This window comes from Drosophila miranda, chromosome XL, assembly GCF_003369915.1.
Source record: "Drosophila miranda strain MSH22 chromosome XL, D.miranda_PacBio2.1, whole genome shotgun sequence".
NCBI classification, from domain to species: domain Eukaryota; kingdom Metazoa; phylum Arthropoda; class Insecta; order Diptera; family Drosophilidae; genus Drosophila; species Drosophila miranda.
In genome coordinates this window covers 2849808-2856877 of record NC_046673.1, presented here as the reverse complement: position 1 = coordinate 2856877, position 7070 = coordinate 2849808, and positions in this window count along the sequence as shown.

Genomic DNA, 7070 nt, shown 5'->3' with positions numbered 1-7070 from the left:
TATATTACGGTAGTACTTAAATATAAAATATAAAAAGTTTGCTCGAGTTAAAAGACAAGAAATAAGTGCACGGAATACAATTTGACAATGTTAATAAAGACAGGCAATGTACTGTTTGTTTAAAGGGTAAAATATGCGTAGCTCCATTTAAATGCTCATAAAATAAAAGTTATAAACTCCTGCATATTGTACACAGCGACGTACATATGTGCACCAATTAATGTACCATCCATAGGTGGATCACGATATTTTGTTAGGTTAGGTTAGGTTAGGTTAACCCGGACGGCCCTCAGCGGGGCCACGCATAGGCCAATATGGCCCCTAGTTATCCGGATGGGGGGGTGTATGAACCGTCGCGGGAGCGTTAATGTGGTCCCCGAGAATCGAGGTGTTTTTAGCATAGGCCAGCAGTTCCTGTGGCGTCCTTTTGGAGGCATCTTCCAGTGATGCCAACACTGGGGCGCCCAGGTATCTCCTCCTTGCCCTTGAGAGAGCCGGACAGTTGCAGATGAGATGTTCCAGGGTTTCGATAGCCCCAGGTTCCTCACATTTCCTACAACTGTCTCTGTTGGTGATGCCTAGCTTTGCTGCATGTGCAGCAGCCAGACAGTGACCTGTTAGTATTCCCACTAGCAATCTTCAGTCCTTTCAAGGTAGGTGCGTTCCTTGCACACTATCTTCGAGGTTCTGCAGGTGGTGGTACTCCTCCACCTGCTATCAGTCTGTGTTCTAGCCTGCTTCTCTAGATCGCCTTGCAGCGTTCTTAGGGAGACAGGCACGTTCTCGGTTCTTCTCCAGCCCGACGCCTTCCTTAGCTAGTACGTCCGCCGCTTCGTTTCCTTCGCTGCCCTGGTGGCTGGGAACCCAATAGATCCGCACTGTCTTTGTCGTGCTTAGGATGTCTAATGTCTCCCTGCTCGCCAAGACACTTCTGGAACTGACCGCGGACGACTGCATGGATCTTATCGCCGCTTGCCTGTCGACGAATAGGTTGACCGCATCGTGTGCTCGTTCTGTGAGGAGAGCGACCTCCGCTGCTTTCCCGATGGCAAAAACTTCTGCCTGGAATATGCTACATTGGTCCGGTATCTTATACGACAGCCTTATCTCAGGGTCTGTACAGTATAGGCCCGCTCCTACTCCTCCGTCCATCTTGGAGCCGTCTGTGTATATATTGAGGTGCTCAGTTTGGTCCCTTCCAATTTTCCAGTCTTCAGGTCCCAAAGATGTGGTTGTTTTGACGTCGAGGCAAGTTTGGGGGGTCATGTAATCAGTTGATCTGGTCATGTCCCTTCCAATTGAACTGTGCCCGTATCCTTGTGGCGATAGATTTCCTGATGCTATGAGGCGTTGTGCTGCCTTTCCCGCAATCAGGCGAGCGTGAATGTCCAGGGGGTCGATTCCGAGTACAGTTTCGAGTGCTTTTGTTGGGGTTGACCTCAGCGCCCCTGTAATACAGAGCAGAGCCTGTCGCTGAGTCTTTTCCATAAGCTTATGGTATGTCTTCTTTTCAGTAGCCTGCCACCACACTAAGGCTCCATACAGCAGAGTTGGTCGCACCACCGAGATGTAGATCCAGTGCATTAGAGCAGGTGACAGGCCCCATGTGCTGCTGAGCATCTTCTTGGATGCATAAAGCGCAATGGTAGCCTTCTTCACCCTTTCCACTACATTGGGCCTCCATGCCAGCTTGCTGTCCAGTACTGTGCCTAGGTATTTCACCTGTGATTTTGGAGTCAGCCTAGTTTGGTCAATTTTCGGGGGGGTCCATATCGGTACCTTGTACCTCTTGGTAAAGAGGATGAGGTCCGTCTTGTCTGCGTTGATACTGAGTCCTACCTCTTCCGCCCACTCACGTATCTCCCTGAGTGTACGTTCCATTAAGGAGCTGAGGGTCGATGGACATACACCCGTAATAAGTATGCTTATGTCGTCTGCATAAGCTGTTATCTTTGGGACCTTCCTTTCAAATCTCTTGATGAGGTCGTCGACCACCAGATTCCACAGTAGTGGCGACAGGACTCCACCCTGAGGTGTGCCTCTGTGTGCCCCCTTTACCATGGAAGCAGTGCCCCACTCCGATTGCACCCGTCTACAACTTAGGAGGTTTTTGATCCAGACGTTGATTGCAGGGTGTATGTTATTCGCTTCTAGGCGACTTGTTATTGCGGTTGTGGCCACGTTGTTGAATGCTCCTGAGATGTCCACAAATGCTCCCAAAGCATACTTTTTGTTGTGAAGGGCGCTCTCGATGGTGGCTACTAGCGAGTGTAGTGCCGTCTCCACTGATTTCCCTTTAGTGTAGGCGTGTTGGTTTGTTGACATCAGTCCCTCTACCTCATTCCTGATGTGCAAATCCAACAGCTTTTCTAGTGTTTTTAGTATAAAGGAGGTAAGGCTTATCGGTCTGTAATCCTTGGGACTCACATGGCTGCACTTTCCTGCCTTAGGGAGGAAGACAACTCTCGAGGTTCTCCATTGGCTGGGGATATAGCCCGTACTTAGGCATGCTGAGTATATTGCGAGGAGCCATGGGGTAATAACCTCTTTGGTCAACTGCATCATGGCTGGGAATATCCCGTCCAGTCCTGGTGCTTTTATGCCCGCGAAGGAGTCTATGGCCCAGTGGATTCTCTTAGTGGTTAACAGACCTATTGGAGGGTGCTGTTCCTCGGTTGCTAGGTCCTGATGCTCCTTGGCGTCAGTGACCTCGGTGCATCCAGGGAAGTGCGCCTCCATTAGTGCTGTTAGGGCTTCTTTACTGCCCTCTGTCCACTGTCCGTTGTCTAGTTTTAGTTGGCTCTGTACTGTGGGCTGCTTTAAGAGCAGCTTCCAGAGCCTAGCGGTTTCGGGCACTTTCTCGATGTTGGAGCAGAAGTTTCTCCACGAGTTCCTTTGTGCCTTACGTATTTCCTTCTTGTAGCTCCTAAGTAGGATTTTATATCCCTCATTGACAATCTCTTCGTTCGCTTGTTTGGCGATCTTGAAGAATTCCTTGAGGTTGTTCCTTTGGAGAGAGAGATCTCGGTTCCACCAGAGTGGCTTGGACCTCCTCTTCGTTCTCGAGGGCTTGCACGATGCATGGTAGGCGTTCAGTAACTCGTTGGATAGGGTCTTTAGGGACTTCTCTATATCATCCGCGGATTTCACTGAGCCCGGATTTGCGAGCTTCGAAGTAACTGTCTTTTTAAACTTTGCCCAGTTTGTGTTCCGGGGGTTTCTATAGACTGTTATCTTCGAAGAGTGTTTGAATTCGCACTTGAACTGAATGTACTTATGGTCTGAGAAGGATGGTCTTTCGAGGACCCTCCAGCTAGATACCGTAGTACTGTTTCCCGTTGCAAGTGTTAGGTCTAGCACGTTGGATGAGGTCGGACCTACGAAGGTGTGCTCCTCCCCAACGTTTGCTATGTATAGATTAATTGCTAGTATAAAGTCTAAGAGTGACTCACCTCTGTCATTGATGTCGGTGCTTCCCCACACATTGTGGTGGGCATTGGCGTCCGTTCCGATGACGAGTTGATAGTTTTTGGTGCCGGCTTCTGTCACCAGGCTCCTGAGTTCGTCGGGTGGTGCGGGTCTGTCGTGAGCCATGTAGCAGGAAGCCACCAGAAGGCGCTTTTCCTCACTTTCCAGCATCACAACCGTCAGGTCATCCGTGCTGTAATGAGACATAAGGTAAGCATGGATTTCCTTTCGTACGAGTACGACGGTTCTGTTCCTGCTTACCGATGTTGAGTAGAACAGGTTATGATTTGAGGACTTTAGTCCGGCCACTGAATTGCCTGTCGCAATCCAGGGCTCCTGGACTAGAGCTATGTCGGCGAGCCCATGCTCCATGGCGATGAGGAGCTCCGCCGACGCTACCTTGCTTTTATGCAAGTTGAGCTGCAGCACACTCAGCATGGGTGGCTGGCTCACTTGCACCTGACGGGTTGACTACCAGCGTCAGGTCACCGTCTTCCTCTTCTTCGTCTTCAAGCGCAAAACCCTGGGCGGCCTCCACGATGGACTCGAGACCTAAGTCCTTTTCCACCTCGCCTTCCTGCAGGGTATGCGCGTCCTTCTCAGGGTGGCGCTTTTTGAGGCGCAGGTAGACGCTACCCATGCCCCACACCATCTTCCCGAACTTGGGGTATAGCAGATCCTCTGCTTCCTTGTTTATTTGGAGGATCACACATTGGCCCCCCTCGTTGGGTAGTGGGCTACCAATGTGTAGGATCCTCCAATCGGCCGTTAGCACGTCCGCGTTTTGCCGCTGAAGGAGCTTTAGCGCTCGGTCCCCCTGGATTGTGATGGGGAAGAGTACCTTCGCCTTAGGCTTGGACGGGATAAGCTCCCGGTCCACAACCTCCAGCTTGGCCCCCTCCCACATCGCCTCCAGTTGGCAGACCGTACGCGTCAGCCACCTTAGGGTTGGATCATCATTGCACTTCAGGATCTTAGCCCCATTTAGCCACCCAGCACCATCGAACGTGGGCATTGGGGCCGCGGGGTCTTCCTCCATCTGTGCAAAAAGTGCGTCGACGAGACGCGCGTGCACCAGCTTCCACTGTGCCGCTGACATCTTGCCGTTTTCCTCGCTGCGGTCGATGAGTGCCACGATCAGATGTCGTTTGGTCACATCGCTGACCTTCGCTTTCGGCTTCGTTGGCTTCTTGGCCGCTTTCGGTGGAGGGGCTGCACTCTTGGGCCCGCGTTGCCGCTTGCTCGCTGGAGTGTCCTTAATGGCACTCTCAGTGGAGCGTTGCCTCTTGGTGGCCATCATCTCCTCCACCTTATTGGCATATTCGCCGTTCGACGCCCTCATCTGTGGCATCTGAGCATAATGTAGCCGACCCTCCTCTACCCTCTGCTCGGCCCAGGCTAGCTTGACTTTCTCCTCCTGGGAGATGTAAGCCTTTCCTTGCAGCCGGCTTTTGATGTTGAGGGCCGCTTTGTATTGTGCTTTGGCCTTCATCCCCTCTTTGGAACGCTTCGGCCCTTCCCTACGCAGGGAGCTGATGCCTGGGTTCGGCGAGCGGAGAAGGCTCTCTTCCTCCGTCCTGCTTAATGAGAGCACGCTCTCCAGATCCGTGTCTGTATCGACTACGGCATCTGTGCGGCTCAATTTGCAGGCTGCGGAGTGAGTTGTCGTTGTGGCAGTAGCTATACAACTGACCTGGCCTGCTCCCGCCAAGTCTGAGGTGTGACCGCTGGCGACACGCAGAGAGGACTGCTCCTCCCCGTCCCCGCCGGTGGTAGCAGTCACGCTTTCCACCGACGTTTGGGTTGACATCCCAACCCGTGCTTGCTCCTTCTTCGACTCCATAGTTGGCCCGAGGGTCCATACTGGTTAATATTTTTCGGGGGGACCACCCCCTAGCGTTTTAGGCCTGACCGCCAGGCACCTCTAGCCATGGCCCTGGTTCGGTTCCCCCGACTTTGAATCGGGAAGACGCCAGACCATACCCTTAGCTAGACACTGCATTACCCCGGACAGAGCAAGCGACAGTGCATTACCCTTGTCCGGGGTAATGCAGTGTCCATTGCCCAGCCGGCACCCTCGTGGAGGGTTCAGCTAGAGGATTTTCGCCAGCCGATATTTTGTTACAATGGTAACAAATCCGAGGTGCTTGATATCTTCAAATCGTATAAACAAATGGCTGAGTGCCAAACGGGAAGAACAATTAAAATTCCCCGATCTGATAACGGCACAGAATACATCAACCGCGAATTCGATCAATATTTGGATGCAAATGGTATCATCAGGCAGCTGTCTGTACCACACACACCGCAGCAGAAATGGCTCGTAGAAATGGCTCGCAGCATGATTTTGAATGCTGAATTGGATGAAAAATTTTGGGCAGAAGCAGTTCATACAGCAGCATACTTAAGAAATTAATCCCCAACAGGTCGATCTCCAACGAAAGCAGTGGTAAATATGACACCTTATGAGGTCTGGTATGGTCAAAAACCAATGGTGAGTAATCTGCAGACATTCGGGTATTCCAATTGCACTAAATAAAACTGAGCGCAAGAAATTCCGCCCAAAAGGTAAAGAATTGATAATGGTCGGATATTCTGATACAAGCAAAGCCTATCGTTTGCATGACATTGTAAACAAGAAAATAATTGTAAGCAAAGATGTGCGTTTTATTGAGCCCAATATTGCAGATTCCCAAGTTCTAAGCAAAGAGAAAAAACAATGAAAAAACTGAAAAAATGCCGAATACAACGAAAAAGCAGACGCTGTGTGCGTAGAAAGCGATGATGATCATACAATTGACGAAACACGCAAAGGCAGAGGCAGACCAAAACTGATAAGAACTGGACTGAGAGGAAGACCGAGAAAACAGCATAACTATGTAAATATGTTAAACTGTGAAAACAATGTACCAGAGACCGTGGAAGAAGCCATGGCGGGTGATAACAACAGTGAATGGTGGACAGCTATGCAAGAGTTGTACAACGCGCTGATGAGAAATAAGACATGGGAGCGAGCGCAATTTCCGTCTGAACAAAAAGCAAGGATGTCGCTGGATGTACGCAATCAAGTACGATGCAAATGAAAGAATGGAACGTTACAAGGCTAGACTTGTTGCCAAACGATGCGGACAAATGTACGGCGTTAGCTACGACGAAAAGTTTTCTCCTGTCGTCAGATATGCTAGAATCCGAATGGTTTTGGCAATAGCAGCTGAGCTTGAACTTCATGTCCACCAGTTGGACGTATCAACAGCGTACCTCAACGGAGACTTGACTGAAGAGATCTACATGAAGCAGCCTAAGAAGTTCGAGCAGCAGGATGGTCAGGTTTTGAGATTAAAGAAATTTTTGTATAGACTTAAACAATCTGATCGAATGTGGAACATCAAACTGGACAGGACTCTACGGCCAAATGGTTTCGCAGCATGTGCAAGTGAGCCGAGCTTATATACTCGTCATAATGGCACACACGTCAACATAATAACCGTATATGTTGATGACCTAATGATCTGCAGTTCAGATCTTGTTGAGTTAGGGGAAATTAAATGTGTAATTTCTAATGCATTTCAGATTGTCGATAAAGGCCTTATTCATCAATTCCT